Source organism: Crotalus tigris, unplaced genomic scaffold (assembly GCF_016545835.1).
Source record: "Crotalus tigris isolate CLP2741 ecotype Arizona unplaced genomic scaffold, ASM1654583v1 scf7180000024281.4978605, whole genome shotgun sequence".
NCBI classification, from domain to species: Eukaryota; Metazoa; Chordata; class Lepidosauria; order Squamata; family Viperidae; genus Crotalus; species Crotalus tigris.
Window position 1 is genome coordinate 2,651,319 of NW_024100453.1, and position 19,732 is coordinate 2,671,050.

At 34.7% G+C, this 19,732-nt stretch overlaps 1 long non-coding RNA gene across 1 annotated transcript; it reads right to left on the bottom strand.

The window, feature by feature from the left end:
• Window positions 1-1,145: 1,145 nt before the first annotated feature.
• LOC120299194 lies at window positions 1,146-19,719 on the bottom strand. The gene is made up of 4 exons (XR_005554361.1): window positions 19,592-19,719; window positions 19,037-19,091; window positions 18,253-18,324; window positions 1,146-1,275 (listed from the first exon to the last, which is right to left on the bottom strand). It is a non-coding gene; the product is annotated as an uncharacterized LOC120299194 (long non-coding RNA).
• Between the last annotated feature and the right edge of the window lie 13 nt (window positions 19,720-19,732).

Here is a 19,732-nt window from a genome sequence, read left to right on the forward strand (position 1 = left end):
TATCCATAGGCTTGGAAAGGGGATATCTTCATTTTTTAAATTATTCTGTTTCAGGACCTACCATAATAACGTTCCAAGTGGCTTCAGATATCACAAAAGATGCATTAAAGGTACATGCTGGACCTCAAATTTCTCATCCCAGTCTACAAATATTTTCAGATAAATAAAAGAGATCAGAATTATCTCTTCTCCAACAAAGAAAGTTTGGTTCTAGTTTTATATTAGTATGGTCTGCGTTTTTAAATAAATTGACATAATTTTCCCAATCTATGAATTTTGTGTCTGTTCATTTAATTGTTTCTGCTTTAGTCTATTCTTTAAATAGCCATTCTCTTACTGGAGCTTGGTTGACATATGGCTGAAATAGCTTGCAATAGCTCACTTTAAAGAGGGATTCCTTGACAACTGGTACAGATATTAAGAATGCTGCTATAAGAAAATGATATTATCAAGTTATATAAACCAACCTATAAATCGTATACCTAGTTCCACAATTGTTTCTCTTAATGTACATGTTCAAGCGATTCCAATAGAGAGTATTTATGTTTGACAGTTGAATATGAAAGTAGAAACAATATTTACAACAATGCTAAAGTTCATTTAAAAAAATTCTACAAGAAAAAAAATTGATGTAGATTTACAAAACATAATCCAGCAGTGTCTACTTGAATGGGAAACCAACAAAACGTCTCAGGGCTGTAGGTTGCACAAGGAAGTCAAATACAATGGTAAACTACTTCCTATTGTTGCCAAGAGATGACATGACTGCATCCAGGTAGTCCAACATGACTTGAGGGAAACAAATTCTTTATTTAATTTGAATTTAAACAACAACTTGGCTTTCAGAAATTGGCAGTGCTGGGTTTTAGCAGGGTTCTTTTTTCTGGCCATGAAAAGAGACACTGTTCCATGAAGCTGGAATCCAAATAAGCACATCACTCTCCAAGTAAAAGATTTAATTGCCTCTTCAGAATGTAAATGGCCATATACTGACTAATAGCAAATGTGATACCAAAGTAATACTGAGGACCAAGAAGGAGGCATAAGCCTCAGCCAATAATCTCCAGGATTTAAATAGAAAAATGTTCAGGAAAATAGTAAGAATGAACAGAATAATGACAACAGAACTAGCTTGATGGCTATATAATTTTATTCTGCAAGAGAGAGAAAAGTTTCCTGATGTTTGGTTCCCACATCCAGTGATATCTGACAGAATGCCTCTCTTCTGTACCATGAAGAAATGCAGGAAGCCTGCTGTGTGTTGATCTCAGCATCCTGTGAGGAGCAGGAATAAAACAGTTATATGTAATGGTAGAATTATAGATAATTAGAAATTACAACTGAAAATTAAATGAGATCCTTCTGGATTCAGGGACTGAAAGTTGCTCTGTTGGAGGATTACCCCTTCTACTGGCTACAAGTGCATTTTATTTCTTTTCCCACTTTTTCAAATTCAGTTGAAAGTTTTGTGCTCACTTTAGCAATGCTTTACCATGTATTTTGCACATATACCTTCATAAAATAAAATCCACTCCATCCTTCAAAGTTTATAACCCTTTCTCTTCTAAAGAGAATCAAGATGGCAGCTAAGTTCACATGACCAAAGCTATTTTTACATAACATAGCATACACTTAAAGGGGCTGGGCTTTGATCATGCATTTGTAAGTCTACCATCTTGACTTTGCTAACATCCAGAGCATGTCCCTGCATACACCTTCCTGCTGTCAAACACCTTTACGTTTATTTTTGGATTATTGCCAGATTCTGTTAGGTTCCAAAACAAATAACTTTCTGATTAATTGGATTCATAATTAACTGGATGGAACTTATTTGATTTAGGCACTGCCAGACTCCAGAACAACTCTGGGCAGTACACAATATAACAAAGAAACTAAAATTCAATATGAACAAGAAAAAGCAAGATAAATAAAAAGCTATAAAAATAAAGAGCAAGCCAGCTATGAATGCACAAAAACCTCACATTCAAATAGTACCAGCTGCCCTAGCCAGGGATCTGGGAGAACATCCAGAACTTTGAGACTCACCAGAACACCTCATCTCCAGACTGTGTGTGGTAAGTATTACTACTACCTATTGCATTTATAGAGATATTTAAAATACATGCAAAGTTACAATGGCATTTAAAAAAAAGAATGAAAAACCTATTTGCTTAATAAGAATCGATTTGTGCTGCCCAATATTAACAGTATTGCCAGTTTACAAATAACCAGTTTCCAAGTAGTAATAATCAGTGATCAAGTAAACAATAAAACAGCATGCAAATTCCTATAATTCAACCTACAACTGTACAAAACTAATTTTTTTATTAAGGTTCTGTTATGAACTGTATTTTGGGCCATATTTCTACAGACTTTTTACATAGGCTGTTGGCTCAAGACTGCTCAAGCTTGAGTCTTTTCTAGAATGACTCATTTCAGCCAATGGTGTGAAAAGTCCTGTGACTTAATTACTCCACTGAGTGAATTTCTAACACTAATAATGTTGCTAAACTAACTCTGTGTGTGTATGTTTGTGTGTGTTTGTCATTTTCAGTCATTATTCCCACTGTTTTCTTCAACACAAACAATGAAGAAAAAACAGATTTCTTAGAATGCACAGGAAGTGTTCCTTGATAGAATGAGGTTTTTTCATCTGAATCCTTCAAACACAGAGATTAAACAGAAATAGAAGTCTGTAAATAAGGAAGAAAGGAAAAGGGATTTTTTTTCAATCACTGTATCACATTTTGCTAAATCAAATAGATCACTTTTATTTGTTTTTCAGTATTTGTAGAATATGAACCTAGATGATAAAAAACAAAACAAAAACCCCAACCTTGTAATGGAAGCAAAATGACAAATGTATTAAGCAGCCTATTACCTATTTAACCATGGCTTAATGGAAACTTCCTGCCACAGAAAACATATTCATATGACATAAGGTCCCCGTCTAAATACTTCTTATATAAGAATTCATAGAAATTGTTCAGGATCACTGAAATGCTCAATGATATTAGGTATGTTTGCTATGAGCTAATTACAAACCAAAGAATGGAATTTGGAGAAAAATCATGGAAAAGAAGGAAAAAACAAGTCTGAAATTGGTATTTTTAAATAATGAATCTTTTCTCAGTGATTCTTTTGGCCTAATGTGGTATTATGAGACCTCCTATGCATCCACATATTTCTTTCTGACCTCAAATAATGCAATAGCTTATATTCCCAGATTCTGCACTATATTAAGCATACATCTGAACAGACACAACAGCTCTCAATTGCACTGTTTCAGTTCCTGACACTGTAAAAGAAAAACACTGACCTGTGCAAACAAATACAGTTGGTACAGCAGAAAAGTGTTGCACGAAGTTTCTCCATCATCTATCAATAGCTATGTTCCCCAATAAAACTTCAGGCATCTTTTAGGGCTATTTCAAGATCAGAGAAATAGCAGCAAAGCAAAACCCCACAGCTATGAGTGCTCCATCATTGGAGGTTTTCAAAAATACTGTAGACTGGACAGCCATTTCTTCAGGATGGTATAAGTTCTCCTGCCTTGAGCAGGATTAGATTAGAAGATCTCCAAAGTCCTTTCCAGCTCTATGATTCTATTTTCTAAGATGCTTCCTCATTGCTAGTGGGGAAATCACCTCTGTTGCAATACCAGTTAAAATGAAAAAAAAAAACAAAAACCTGAAAGGTTCAGCAAAGCCAGCACTTAGGAAGATAGTTTCAAGAGTTTAATTAGTTCCAGCAGGAATGGTCATCCTGGCTGGAAATATTTGCTGCCTGAGGCAAAGCAACAAATGGCACACAAATCTTTAAGCAAAGCTTCATAGGACCCAAAGCCAGCCGAATAATTTGGGGCTGGAGGCAAAGCATCCCACAAGCTCTATTCTCTTCCCCTAGTAGTACAAACATCACCATGAAACAATCATCATTTTGCCATATTTTCATTACACCTCAAGGCAACTCTTAGGGGTTCAGCCCTGAGATCTTAAAGTATTATCAATCAGAAGTAATGGCAACAAAAATCAAACTGCTATATAGGCTTCACTGTCTCCCTTTTACTCTCTCCACCCCTCCCACTCTATTAGAAGCCAGCTTGTGAAGGAAATTAGTCTGGCAATATAATAAAAGTTTGGCCTGGGTAATTTAGTTCCATCAATGAAGACACTAAGTGAGTATTAGGTGAATGGCCTGATGGAGGAAAGCTATCTAATTTATTTCAATCAGCCAAGTCAGAGATACGCAATTGTGGTCTTTTCTTTAATCCTCTCACTCTCTCTTCCCCTTCATTGCCTATGAGAACCAATTTTCTAACTCCCTGTGCTTAATTGGACTTCAACTTTGAACTGCTTCATGTTTAATAGAGCTTAATCTTCACACTGAATATATTTAACAGGGCCTGGTTTTCATAATAAATATTTCTGTGTCAAAAGAACAAGGGCTTGCCAGTATGGCAAGCAATGATGTAATCACTGGTTTTTGGATCTTTGTTTAAATTACATTTTATTTTCCACAATTATAATCAGTATCATAATACATTCATGCTAAATTACCAAAAGTGAAGTTGAAATATACAATAAAAAAGCTTACATAATTGGAACAAAAAACTAAAAAAGATGAAAAGATTAACTAAAAATCCAAAATGGTTAAAAGTAGACAAGAAGGCAAGTAAATTTCTTGTAGCCTGGAACTGGTTTCAATGGAACTCACCCTTGCTCAAAAAAATGTATATGGTAAACTGATCCTTTAATAATTTCAAACTAATATCTAGCTTTTTCTCTGTAAGGGCTATATTCCACATCTTAGCAAACCAAAAGAGTCTTAGGCAAACTTAAAGGATCCTTCTAACATTTAGCTAGCCAACAACAAAAAAGTAAGCAGGGTTTTTTGTGTGTGTGTGTTTAATATTATTGCAAGCTAATTACATGTCCAGTAAACAGAATTCAGTTAAAAATATAAGTAGTTCTACCTTTATAAGAACAGTATTAGTTTGGATTTCTCACAAAGCTTAGTCCCCAAAGTGCCTTTTCAAAAGGTAACTGGACTTTCTTTTTCTTTTCCTGAAGACATTTTGAACCAAAACATCTTCAAGAAAAAGACCAAGTCCAGTAGCCTTTTGAAAAAGCACCTTTGGGAGAACTATGACCTGGAAGACTGAGAATCTCCATAGACATTCTGCAAAGCCTACTCATGAAAGGACATGACTGACAGCTGTTCCAGGAGGTAGATGGCTTATTCTCAGTAAAATGGGTAAAGTTAAATAGGTTCTGTAGCATCTATGCCACATTTTTAAATGAACTACTTTAGCAAAGGCATGATTGCTTCCTTTCAGAATCAATGGAGTTCTAATCCTGACCCAGAAGAACTGAGAAAAACACAAATCATCCTGCCAACATTGTCATAATAATCCACTCAATGTGCCTGTTTCCATATTAATTAAAAATGAATGATCCAGTACCTTTCCACATCATAGCCCAGTAAGAAACAGTTACTCAAAACTGATAATTGGTCTATTTACAGCAGTTTAGTCTTATTAAAAAAAATGTTAAAGCCATTCATTCGAAAAGTATTCCATAAATGTAATCATTTGATCCATATTAGAACACTGGCCCTTATAATAAAAGTCCTTGAAACAGGAGTACCCTGTATTTTGACTGTGATGATACTTCAGAAAAATCTGGATGTTTATCAATAGGAATCAATGGGGATATTAGCATTCATTTGGGTTATATTTGATTATATTTGGACCATACAGTCAGAATTTAATTTTTTTTAATTGAAAAGTTTTATACAAGTTTTTAACGATATCCCCCCTTGAAATAACCCCTCCCTCCCTCCCCCCCTCACTTCCCAGAGCTGGTTACAGGGTTACAAATAAACAAGCAAATTCTATATAAACTTATCCAACTATACAAATAACAAAATCAATAATGTACTTTAACTCAAATACAAAACAAATTTAAGCAAAAAACAAACAAAAAAACAAAAATAACAATATAAGCAATTCCAAATTAAAAACTAAAAATTATTCATAATCTAAACAATACTTTTTAATCCCATATCAACTCTAACCCATATTTATTCTACATGTAATTTATCCATCTTCTCCATGCTGAGGTGTATATTTCTTTTAAACAACCATTTATCCATAATAAACACAAAATTTTCCCTCCAATATAATCCAACCAACAAACTTACATTCGATAAACTTGGCTCTTTGCTTTTTTTCCCACCCCTAAGTAAATCTATTAATATCCTCCTACTTAAAAAGTTTCAGCAAACTATTCATCTTAATCACTAAAATTCTCACCAACAGAGATCATTAGAATTTAAATTCTTTTACACATTTACCCATAATGTCTCATAATTATTTTTATAAACTTTAAATTAAAATTTTATAATATATATACTCCCAAATATTTAAACTTTTCCACTAAATCAACACCTTCTATTATTCTTTTTCTTTACATCTACATACTACACAAATCATTCACTATTCCTTTAAAACATACTAAGTCAAACTACCAGCTAAACTAACATTTATTGTTCTTTTTCTTTACATCTACATATTACATGAATCATTCACTATTTCTTTAAAACATCTTCTATATCAAAAAAAACCTACTACAAAAGTTCATCATTTCCTTTTCTTTATTCCAACATCCGCTTTCTGCTTTTACTTTACGTCTATAGGCTGCACGAGTCATTCTCGGTTTCTTTAAAAAATCTTCTGTCACAAGAGACTGCTGCAGAGGTTCACCCTGTATGTCTCCTACATCCAATAACATCGCACCTTCAACTGGCTGCTCTTCCAACTTTTATTCTATTATCTCAGGTCGTAAAGATGATGGAGAGCCCGCCTTCAAAACAGAAGTGTAAAAATCTTTCGCCTTTAAAATTGTATTAAGTCTATAATATATCCCCGCATAATTCACCACTATTCCAGCCGGTATCTCCCATCTGAACCGGACCTGTCGTTTTTTGAGCTCATCAGCCAAAAAAGCAAAATCCTTTCTTTTTCTAAGAATTTTTGAAGGTATTTCTTTTAAAATTATAACATCTTGAGCTGCAATTTGAAATCTCTGCTTATAAAAAGCCTGTAAAATTTCATTACGAAGTGATCTCCTAGAAAAATAAATAACCACGTCTCGTGGCAAATTCCTCTGTCTGGCAACCCTTGAATTAACCCTAAAACCTTTTTCCGTCTCTCTCAGTATTTCTTCAGGCTCAGCCCCCAAAATGAAAGCTATATCTTTTACCACCACTTGTCTCAAATCCTCTTCCGTGTTTTCCTTCATTCCCCTTATTCTTAAAGCAAATTCCACGTCTCTATATTGTAACATAGTAATTTCATCCTGTATTATTTCCACCTTATTTTCTACTTTGTCAACTCGATCTTCCAGTTTTTCAAAATTTTCCACAGCATCATCAATACGATCATCCAGACGATCTATATGACCAACAAACTTTTGAAACGCGAACACTATGTCCTCTCTCAGTTCCCTAATTTTATTTTCAAAAAGTTCCTCCATCTCTTCTTTAATCTGTCGTGCCATATTTCCCAAGACATCATGTAAATCTTTAAGTATACATGCTGATGACGATGGAGAAGATGGTGGTAACTTAAACTTAGCTTTCTGAGCTGTCTGCATTACTGGGAAGATCGAGGCTTTAGAAACAACAGAAGCTCCAAGACACTTTGAAGCCATTTTATTTTTAAGACCACTTGTTAAAAAGTCTGCTAAAATCTTATAAAATCAACAAATACCAAAAAAGAAAAAAGAAAAAAAGAGGGGAGGAAAAAAGACAAAAGCCACCTTAAAAGAAAAAAAGAAGATTCTTGCATTTTATATAAATACAAAATCTGCTACATTGTTCCAAACAGAAGTTCTGGTCCTTTCACTCAAAGAATCAACATCTCAGCACCATTTTTCACCACTCTTAATTGAAAAAAGGAGAAGATAAATTCTTTCCAGAGTTAAAGTCTCGAAATAATCACCATTTTAATCTCTCCTGGTCAGCTCTGTCTGCTTTAAATTTTACTCACAAATTCATTTTAAGCGCAGATGTGGAAGCAGTGTCTAGCTTTGCCCTGGAGAAAATCAGGGCAAAGGCATCCTGGAATGTGGAGGACATCTCAGACTCTGTGGGAGCTCTCACCCTCTGACCACCAAAAAAAGCTTTGGGGTCTCGAGGAGCTCTACCACTATCTGAGGAAAGCTCACCTCCTGCCCTTCGCCCGGGGAGAGAGGTTCCAAGCCGCAAGGCAGCTGTGGCTCGCTGTCTCAGCTGGCTTTGACACATCCCAGGGCGGATGGCCGAAAAAAGCTGCCATCGATGCAGCCATCGCCACCGGAAGTCAGAATTTAAAATTTTTAAAAGGGTTCTTAAATTTTTATTTTTTAGGTGGTGGGGCTTGGAATGTAGAAAATAAGTGTTACTTAATGTCTCCAGAAATTCCAACATAACCCTTTCTTAGAAGTGCTCAACATTTTCTAGGATCAACACACATTTCCTATGGCAACAAATACAAGTATTGTTTCATTAGTCTTTGCTGAAATGAAAAACAAATATTATCTTGAGAGTCTTTACCAAGACTTATATTGCTGCTTTGAAAATATAAGTCCTTCCTTTCAGGTTGGCACCATTCTCACGATAGAGAATGATTGAGACTAGAAAGGCTAAAAAGCAGCTTGTCTTCATTTCAAAATTAGAATAGACCATGTATTGTTTTTGAATTGTTCCAGTACTTCCCAAGATAATGATTTAAAATGTATTGCTATTCTATTTTTCTTAGTCTTTCATGTGGTTAAATATTTTTGTCCTATTTTTTCTGTTTTAATCTACTGACATGGTCTGTTTTAATGGGTTTCTTGTGTACACCAATACCAGCACTTTGCTTTCTGGGGTCTTTTTTTCCTGTTATTTGGTTACTTTCGTCCATTTGCATTCAGTGAAATCAGTGTTGTTTCCTTTTGGGTTGGGTTCAGTGCTACTGCTACATCTACTTTTCCTTCTTCTAATCTACAGTAGATAATTAATTCCTTGTCCAAGAGATCCGAAGCAGTTATTTCTTTATATAGAAAACTTCTCAGATTTTCTTTATAATTACTTTTTTCTGTTTCTGGAAAATTTCCAGTGCAAATGGAATTCTCCATCTGTATCTTAGTTGTCTAGTTCTTGAAATAGCTGTCAGAGATGCAAATTCTTTTCTTTTTTTAACATTCTTGGAGATGCATCTTGACATATTTAGATTTGCTTCCCATCTATAATCAAAGATAATCCAATCTGCTCTTTTAGAATAATGTAGAAACATTATTGTAAGAAACATTAAGGCATTTCTGTACTTTGTGCATATTTTGAGTGTATTCTGAATGTTGGGAAAATCACTATTTTTAAAAAAATCTTGTGTAAGAATTTTAAACTGCCTTCTAGTTTTCATTTCCAAACTCTGCAGGGATACATCTGTATCTTAAATTTATTTTTGGCTTAAAGGGAAATTGGTATAAAATGTTTTACAGATGCTCATAACTCCATAAATAACTGCAAAAATAAATAAATCATATAACAAAAATCTTGCAAATGCAACAATAAAAAGGAATATGTTATCAAATGCATTAATTATGCTTTAAAACTCAAAACATATAGAAATACTTAGCATTATATTTGACTTGAAACTTCAAATATTATTATTAGGAATTGTTCCACAACATTTGAGAGCTGAATTTAGCCTTAAGCCAGCTCCCATACCATAAGCAATATATAAAGTCATGCTAACTAAGTATCTTATAAACCTAGACAATTTTTATGCAAACGTCTAAGAGTCTTCCAAGTGAAACAAAATGAGAAATAAAAACTCAATATTTTGAGAAGTTATCATGGTATTCTTGGAATTGCAAAAAATTATTCTTGAAATCATAGTTCTCTGTTGGTAGAAACATTTTCTTGCATTCATAAAACTAGTCATATACAGAACCTTTGCAGTATTCCACATCAGCCAAGTTATACTTTTAAATGAATTCATTTCCATTCCTTTTTTCTGTGCATGGAATCAAACTTAATGAGCAGTCCTAAGATTTATGTGATGCATGTGCCTTATTGACAGGCAGGTTAGAAGGTTAGAGCCGTAATATTACTTGTATTTGCATAAACTAAGGACTTTTAAATAATTTAGATGCTGATTTAGATAAAATGATACTTGCTGACCATATTATAATTAGATGGGTAAAGTAACCTTTGCTAGTTATCAGAAACTACTATAATACAAATAAGCTCTGATTTTGTATCTAATTCATTTTCCTGCTGTCTTTGAAACTGAGAGAAGGGAACGCGGTAGAAAGAAGCACCCAGAAAATGTAATTGCAAACCTCACTCCCCTTCCAGCCTTAAGTTGTTACAGCATGCTTAATCAATAAATAAAATATTTAGGGCTAATGCACACTCATACGCTTTCTGTGGTAGAAACTAGTTGGCTGGCTACTCACTAAAACCGGAGCAAAATTGACTATTTTGGATATACACTTAAGGACAAATTTGTCTTCACAGCTTCGAAGAAGAGGAAAGACTTTTAAGAGAAAAGAGCCTCTTGTGGACAAGCACAAAAGAATACCACCTGCCCTTTGGCTTTCCAACCAACTTGTCCTTATAATGATTGGTTCCAAAAAGCCATTTAATACATTATGACTGCTAGAATAGCACTTTAATAAATAAATTGTTCACTGGCCTTTTTTACCTCAATATGCCAAGAAAACTTGGCTACAGAACCTATTCTTCTGTCATAGCAAAGCGAGTGTAATTCCCTGCAGCAAGGCTAAAAAAGTTGATGTTCTAAAACAAAGATGAAATTCTACTGATACACTCCAACGTAACACAGCTATTTGGGGATAGTCAAACATCCTTGCTTAGTATTCTGCCTGGCAAATGAAGCTTTGGCCTTTCTCATATGGCATTCTTGAGGGAATCTATGTGATTGTGTTAATGCAGAGCAATGTTATGGATGTTTATCATGAAAGCCCAAATGATGGCATTTTTAACCAAATCTGATCTCTTTCCTCCCCCCCTCCCAAAAAAATATTTAAAATAAATCAGATTGTATACTTGGTATACAATACTTGGTATCAAAGACATAATTCTACACTATTGGGGAGATATATAATTGGATCTGCTGGTGGGCTTGGGATCCTGATAGAGTTGTCTATGTTGGAGTGATTGGTGGAATAATCCCATCACAGTTACGGATTTTAGTTTTATATAATTCTTGTTAATATAATATAATTCTTGTTAACAAGACTTTAAGCCTCTCAGAGTTGCTTTGGATACTGAGATGGATGGCATAGAAATTTAATAAATAAATAAATCCAAAATCTTCTATGATATGGGAGTGGCAAATATAACATTTTGTTGTAAAATTTTAAGAGAGTTTCAAGCATTTAATAGAATGTTCTGAAAATAAGGGTACTGATTCGTTTCTGCTGGTTGAGGATTTCATAGCTAATAGACTGGATATTCTACACGTTGCAATATGAATATGCCAGACAGATAAAGAAGTATGCATTAGATCAGTGTTTCTTGACCTTGACAGCTTGAAGATGTGTTTGGGAGTTGAGGTACACATATCGTCAAGATGTCAAGGTTGAGAAATATTCCATTAAATACATGATGGGGGTGACTGGATTAAAGGTTTATCGTGATCAATTTATAATACAAGTTTCAACGATGGTTCCCAATCCAAGCAAAGAACCCAGAGTCAACTTTTCAAACGGCAGCTTCAGGCAAGCAAACGGGCATGCGCATGGTGGTTGTGCTAGCATGCATGCGCATGCACAAGCCGGCCACGCACACACACAACGCACACATGCACAAATGGGCCGCTAGTGCCCGTGTGCCGCTGGTGGCAGTGCTAGTGCACGCACGCATGCACAAATGGGGCCACTAGTGCCCATGAGGTGGTGCTACCACGAGGGGAGAGCTCACCACTTATTCCCGCAGCCCAGTGGCCAATAGGCCACGGCCCAGTACCGGGCCACAGACTATAACTTGGTGACTCCTGTGACTATGATATATTCAAAAAATATTTCTATTAAGATAAACATTGATGAAATTACCAAAGGTAATATATTGAAATGACATAAAGATTATTCAACATATTATTTTTATAATATATTTTATAATTATATTGTTTTTACAACCATTCAGCAACTACTTGAAGTTATGATGGTGCTAAAGGAAGGGATTTATGATCAGTTCTCAAAGTTTGATCAGACTTCCTGCAGTTTTGGATAATGTAGAAAAATTATTGGGAAGCACTGCCTTTACCTATTAAAACACCAGACCACTTTGAAGCATCAGGAGGAAAAACTCAATTTTCCAACCGTTTTCTACAGAACTGCTTTTCTGACATTACTAAATGTGCCATTTCAGCCACTTCTCTGGATATGTTTTAAAACCTGAGTACAAAATGTAATATGGAAGAAGTCTAATGTGCAATTGATGCAGCAATCTGTGCACACGAATCTGACCTGCCCTAGAGCGGCTTCAGCTCTACTTGTTCACTGAATATGATCAGCCCTTAAAGCATTTATCAGACTCTGCCACTTTGGTTTAGAAAGGAGAGGGATGCATTTTCTAAAGGTTTCTTAGAATAAATGCTAGTTTTGCATAGACAATTCACCTGGTTTTCTTGATATGTTTACAGTATATTCTTCTTTACAATGGAAGAAATATTTCTATTGAAGAAACAGTGGAAAAAAGATTCTCAACCTGAAATGGAACAGTTTAGGAGAAACTGCATTTTTATTTTACCAAATGTATAAACCAGCTCATATTTTATACCAGAGGTATACTCTGTGTTACACTAAGAGCTGCCAGAATAAACTTGTAAAGCAGGGTTGGTCAATCTTTGCGCTTAGAACTATTATGCATCTTCAAAGACCTTCCATATAACTGTGGCTTTTTCTTTTTTTTTTTTTGGCTGTTGTCCATATGTCTCCAGGGACAAAGGATTAATTTGGGGACCAGCTGATGTTGAACTGCCCAGAACTATTGAAGCTATGAATATTATTAGTTTCTGATACTTCAATGTTTGCTTCCCTTTCCTAATTATCATTCCCACTGTGGATAATTCCATGCCTATCAATAAAATTACCTTGTCTTGTGTTATATCATCATTAGAACAAAATAATCAAACACAAACTTGGTGCGATCACAATTTCTCATACTGAAATAAGGAAACATCATGTAAGTCTTGGTTTATCACTTCTCTGTGCCATTACATTCAAAATCTGCCTTGTTCACACACCTTTATTTTTATTTTCTTTATTTTACTTAGAAGAAAAAGATAATTTTCCTAGTTGTAGATCCTGGAGAGCAGGATCAAAAGATAAATTATCTTATCCATTTCTTTATTATTTAATTTCCTGTATTCATCAGGACAGCCAATTATTAAGATTTTATTCATTGTGCAGTATATTTAACAAGATATACTATGTTATATGAACAAATATTGAATCAGCTCCAGAGAGATCTCATTTTTATGTTCATGATCATACAGTGAAATTATTTGGTTTTAGTATGAACAATTAATACTTTAACCTTCCAAGCACCACCTATATTACATGGTGTTTTTTATTACTAGGTAACTAATATTAGTATACAATCAGGAAAACAACATCTACTTAAACTAGACAATTTCCAGGTATTTTGGAGTAATATTTCCAAATTGGCTAGGAGCTCTGAAAATAGTCTAAGACAGTGTTTCTCAACCTTAGCCACTTTAAGAGATCTGGACGTCAACTCCCAGAATTCCCCAGCCAGCACACTAGGGAACTATCTGCAGTGCCTCTGGGAACTATCAGAAGATTGTTAAGCTTTTAGATATCTCAGTTTAAAAATTGAACTGCTGATAATTATTGGGTAGATTAGAAATATAATAAATAAATAGCTATGATAATTTCAAGTATCTTTCATTCTGATTGATTATGTGCCATCAAGACAGTGTCTACTCTTGTAACCACATATATTTTCTCCTGGATGATCTGTCCTCAACTTGGTCCTTCAGGTGTTCCAAAATGTGTGCATAACTGCTATCATCTAATCAATCCAACTTGCTATTGGTTGTTCTCTACTGCACTTTCCTTCCAAATTTCCCATCAGTACAGACTTTTTCAGAGAGCTAAGCCTTCACATATAATTTCAAAGTGTGGTACTTTGAGCCTTGTCACCAACTCAGAACTCTGATTTGATACATTTGGTATCAATGATATACATAAAATGCTGATAATTTGTTTGTTCTTAGTTGTTCATGGTGTTCTCAGGACCAAGTTCCAACACCAAAGTTCAAAAGCATCAATACTCTTATTCTGCTTCTTCAAAGTCCAATTTTCTTGTTCACAGAGTGTCAAAAGGAAAACCACTGCTTGCACTATTCTGTTCTTTCTAGATCTAGGTCCATACCATCTTCTGAGAATCTTCTTCAAGGCTTTTATTGCTACTCTACAAAGTCTAGCCTGCAGCATATGTTTTAATTGCTGATTTCTTTTCTTTTGATACTCAAACCTAAATGACAAAAAATTCTACCACTTCAGTATTTTCAGTCTCAATTCTAAGTCTGATTGCTGTATCCATTATCATTAGCTCTTTATATGAGGACCCAGATTGTTGGGGGCAATGTAAATATATATATACATTGCTTACTGGTGTACACCGCTTAGAGAGTGCTTGCACTTAAAGCGGTATATAAGTCTCATAAATAAAATAAATAAATAAATATTTAATCTTACTTCTGTTTTTTCATTATACTCCTTGACTTTCATTACTAGAGCTTGCAGATCATTTGCATTTTCAGCAATCAGTCATCTGATAGAGCAACTATGTTATCAACATAGTTCAGATTATAGATTTGTCTTCCTCTAATTTTAAAATTTGCAAAATACTGCTTTTCTGTGATGTGGTGGAGAGGCTCACATTTCCTATTTAATGTGTATGGTGTTGGGATTTGGGATTTTTTTCCCTCATTAAATTAAAAGGCTTTAGCTTTGATGAGGAATCTTGTTAACATGGTGCAATTTCCAAACATTTAGGAAATGCTATATTTTCTCTTAGACTTATAATTCTGTTTTTTAAAATACATTTAACATAATCTCCTGCTCTCAAAGGGACTATAATGGAATTGATATGTTTAGTTTAAATTATGATGCTAACTTGGGGATGCAACAGTATCTCTGAAAAATAGTATATTTATATATGCATGTGTAGTAGAGTATTAGCAAACAAAACTTTCCCATTCTTATAGCAAATAGTGTTTTTCAAATTAAAAAAACTAACTATGTCTGGTGAAAATACTGTAATAGTATCCCTTCATCTATTTCCCTCAATCACATGTCATAGTCCAACACTCTTTGAAAGTCTGACCTGACTAATTCTGCAGATAGTTAATTGCAGAACTTTAAAGTGTATAGACATATGTTTAAAAGTGTAAGCTTTTCATATTAGACAAATGTTACTTGACATATCATTTATTTAATTATTGGAGTTTTTATTGTTTGAATGTTTTTGTTTTAGAATTTTAGAACTGTTAAGTCAGCCAGAGTCACTTGGTTGAGTTGAGAAGATATAGAAATTGAATGAATGAATGAATGAATGAACCACAGCACCTGACAATCTGAATGGTCAGTTGCTTGATCTGCAGGAACTTTGCCTTCGCCCTGCATCCTCAAACCTTTACTGCCTGGGCTTTAACTATTCAAGGAGATCATGAAGAGGAAAAGTGACTTGATACCTCTGTAGCTCTTTCTCCTCTTAGAAACTACCTGAATACTTGCTATGAGGCATCTGCATTAGTTGTCAGTGTATTTCCAAGTTTGCTTCAAGGTGTTATTTCTAATGCAGTCCTAACTGAACTTAACACAAATATCTCAGCAGATATATTTTGATCTTCTGTAATCTGGTTTCCTTCAAATGTTATAGAATACTACCATTCCTAGAATTGCCAGCTTGCATAAAAATCAATAAAATTAGGGACTCTGGCAGCTCGTGTTCATTTGCAATGTCTCAATATGCCATCTTATCTAGTTTAATTTGAGTTAATGAGAACTCTAGGACATATTTTAAAATCTGGAGAGGTTTTCTCCAATTTGGCACCCTCCAAATGTATTATGGCTAAAGTTTCCCAGATATTCCCAGAAGCCATGGTATCGTAGTGGTTAAAATGCAGTATTGCAGGCTAGCTCTGCCCACTCTCAGGAGTTTAATCCTGATTGGCTCATGATTGACTTAGCCTTCCATCCTTCCAAGGTCAGTAAAACAAGGATCCTGATTGTTGGGAGCAATATGCTGATTCTGTAAAACACTTAGAGAGTGCTGTAAAGCACTATGGCGTAGTATATAAGCCTAAGTGCTATTGCTATTATGACCATAGGCTGACATGGAATTCTCTGAGGTATAGTCCCAAAACATCTGGAGATCATCAAAATGGAGAAGGCTACTCTCTGGAGCATGTGAATAGTGATTTTAAGTACACAACATATATACCACATGATTTCAGAGAACTTCAGTGCAAGGCAGTTGTGATGTAAAATTAATTACCAATGCAATTTTGTTTTCAAGGTGACTTGCATTCCTGCATTTTACTTTTAAAAATCTTAAGAACTGGTCCAGTTTAATTATGAAACAAAATGGAACACTTGCTTTGTATAGTAGATTTAAGAATTGTGATTTCCAAATCTCTAAAATGTTTCTTTACAAAAAAAGCAAGTTATGCTGACATTTTTTGATGCTTCGGAACAAAAGTTAATTTGATTATAGTCTGGGCAAACAAAATATTATTCGTGCAGAATAGACTTTAAGACTTCACTTTCAAAATATATACTAACATGTATTTTTCAAAAGAAGGCTGATATTTAAAGCATATATAATATGTGCACTATATAGCAATGGTTCTCAATTTGTGGTTTGCGGATTCCTGGGAGAGGCACGATGTTGTCACAGGGCAGTCCACGAAGGCTTGAAGAAATGTTATGATTTAAATCCTGAGCTAAGTCTTTGGGGTCCGTGGCCATGGTCTGTGGCCACAAAAGGTATTTAAAGGGGGTCCATGGTGAAGAAAAGATTGAGAACCACTGCTATATAGCATACATTTAAACTCAAGTTTCTAAACCAATATAATGAATTGCTTAGCAAAAATAAATACATATTTACATTTAAAAAGAAGCGGTATTTCTGAAAAAAGTACCATAGTGATCTTAAATGATTTAGGCAAATTACTATTATTTCAAAGAAGTATTAGTTTATGTGAGCTTCTTAACATTTTTATAAGCATTGCATTAATTTTTAAAAATATCCAATAAATAGGAAAGATTTTTAGTCCATTTATCTTTTTTAATCAATTAAGTTTTGCTTATCTAAATATGAATATATTCTGAACTATGCACATTATTACTCTATAAGCGGAAGCTTAAAGATATCCATTTATCTGTTTTCCCGTCCCCCAAATATCTCACAGATTTTCATCCCTTCCTGTTAGAGATATACATTTGCAGCAAGAAATCTTTAACATGGGAAAATTTGCATATAACTTGAGCCCAAGTTCACATAGTTCCAGCTTATACTATTTACACACATGAACATAATGGCCTAACAACAGCAACACTGAATAATATTATACAAATAAAATTAAACTTCCAGATATTCACAAGCAATTTAAGCCTTGTGCCACTCATTACTATCGATGTCATAGAAAAGATTCAAGGATTATTCATGTATTTTGCTATTGCTAGTTACATTTGAAAAGGAAATGATAAATTCAATAAGGATATTTACATCACATAATATATCTGAATTCTCTGAATATTTATGGTGCAGTGGACAGATGCCTACAAAAGGCCTAAATGTTAAATTTTAGAATATATTTTATCTCTTTCTACTGTTTGTACAGCATGTTTAATACACTTTTATTTTGCTTTGCAATAAATTCTTCCTCATTACTTCCAGACTTCATGTGACCTAGCATTAGCAGAACAAAATGGTTTTCAGGTGTAAAAGTTTTAAGAATTATTCCCAAGATACAAAACAAAATCCTTTTACAGAGGCCTCTGATAACAGCCAAAAGAGGTCACACATCAGGTTATCATGAATCAGAATGAAGACTGAAAGATACAACAAATATCAGAAAACCATACCTGTCATTACCTGTGAACATCTCAAGATTCAGTATTAGGTTTCCCTGTTAAGTACATTGAAATATAAGCATACCTCAGATATTGCAGGTTCAATTCCAGACTACAACAATGGATATTGAAATAAAGCGAATCACGTTTTGGTTTCCTAGAGTATAAAAAAGTTATGTTTATGCTATATTGCACTCTATTAAATATGCAATAGTATTGTGTCTTAAAAATGTATGTTCTTTAATTAAAAACACTTTATTGCTAAAAATAATAATCATCATCTGTGTCTTCAGCCAGTTATAACATTTGTCTAACCAATTAAGGACAACAATCAGTGGTTGTTTTTCCCTTTCACCTTGTGGAAGGGAAACACCACTAGGAGAATCTATCATATACTATCCTTCATATACTATCATATACTATCCTTATTCTCCATTAAAGCTGTTAAGGACACCACTGGTATGGCATTAGGATGAACCCAGAGCATTTATGCTTGCATAATTATCTGCCAACTCAAGGAATGAGAGTAAATGAATAGTAATGGTAATATTGTATCGTTGTATTGAAATGTCTTTTTTTCTTCTTCTTCCATTTAGTGGTGCCTGATTCTCAGAGACCACCTGAAAAGTCCCTCCAGTTTTCTTGGCAAGATTTCAGAAGTGATTTGCCAGCGCCTATTCCTCAAGGCTGAGAGAAAGTGATTAGCCCCATGTCACCAACTGACTTTGGATCTTAGGCAAGACTAGAATTCAGTCTCCCAGTTTCTAGCAAACTGGCTCTCTACTGAAAAGGTATATTGTACCGTAACTGAGAAGATGGAGCAAAATATATTTAAAATTAAAAGTCTGGAAAAGACAATCTGCATTTACCTGGTCCTCTTCTTTTTCTTTCATTAAGCAGTACTCTAGGTCATTTTGTATTAAACTAGGAAGGGAAAAGGAAAAAGGGAATCTTTATTTGCAGTACACCTTATAAAGAAAATGGTTGTGTTCACATAAACCACAAATGATAGAGGCTGAGATCACATAAAAATCAACTTTGGCTTAACACAGTACAGAATCCCAATATATCTAAAAAATCCTTAGATTTTCTTTTTTTTTCTCTTGCTCCAAGCCCAAATCTGTTAATTTCTTTTACTGTACTGGATCAGTGTTTCTCAACCTCTGCTGGGGAATTCTGGGAGCTGAAGTCCACACATCTTAAAAGTTGTTAAGAGTGAGAAATACTCACAGGCGCGCGCGCGCACGCGCACACGCACACACGGGGGGGAGGGAGAAATACTTTTAACTACTTGACCCTTTTCCGTGCACAAGAAACTACTCAAGAAATCATAAAATGGCCACAACGTGGACACTGTGGCTTGAGCAAACCATGTTTAAGCAAACCAGGAATTCACTGATATCCAAGTCCTGTGTAACTCCTACATTTTGTCCCAGACAAGAAGAAAAAGGCAATCTCAAGCCGTTGGAAAGACAGGAGGATGCAACAAGCAATCCAGACCGGCCAAGAGCGCAGCATCCCGGGGATAACAGCGCGCAGACCTTCGCTTTTGGACACACCCCTAA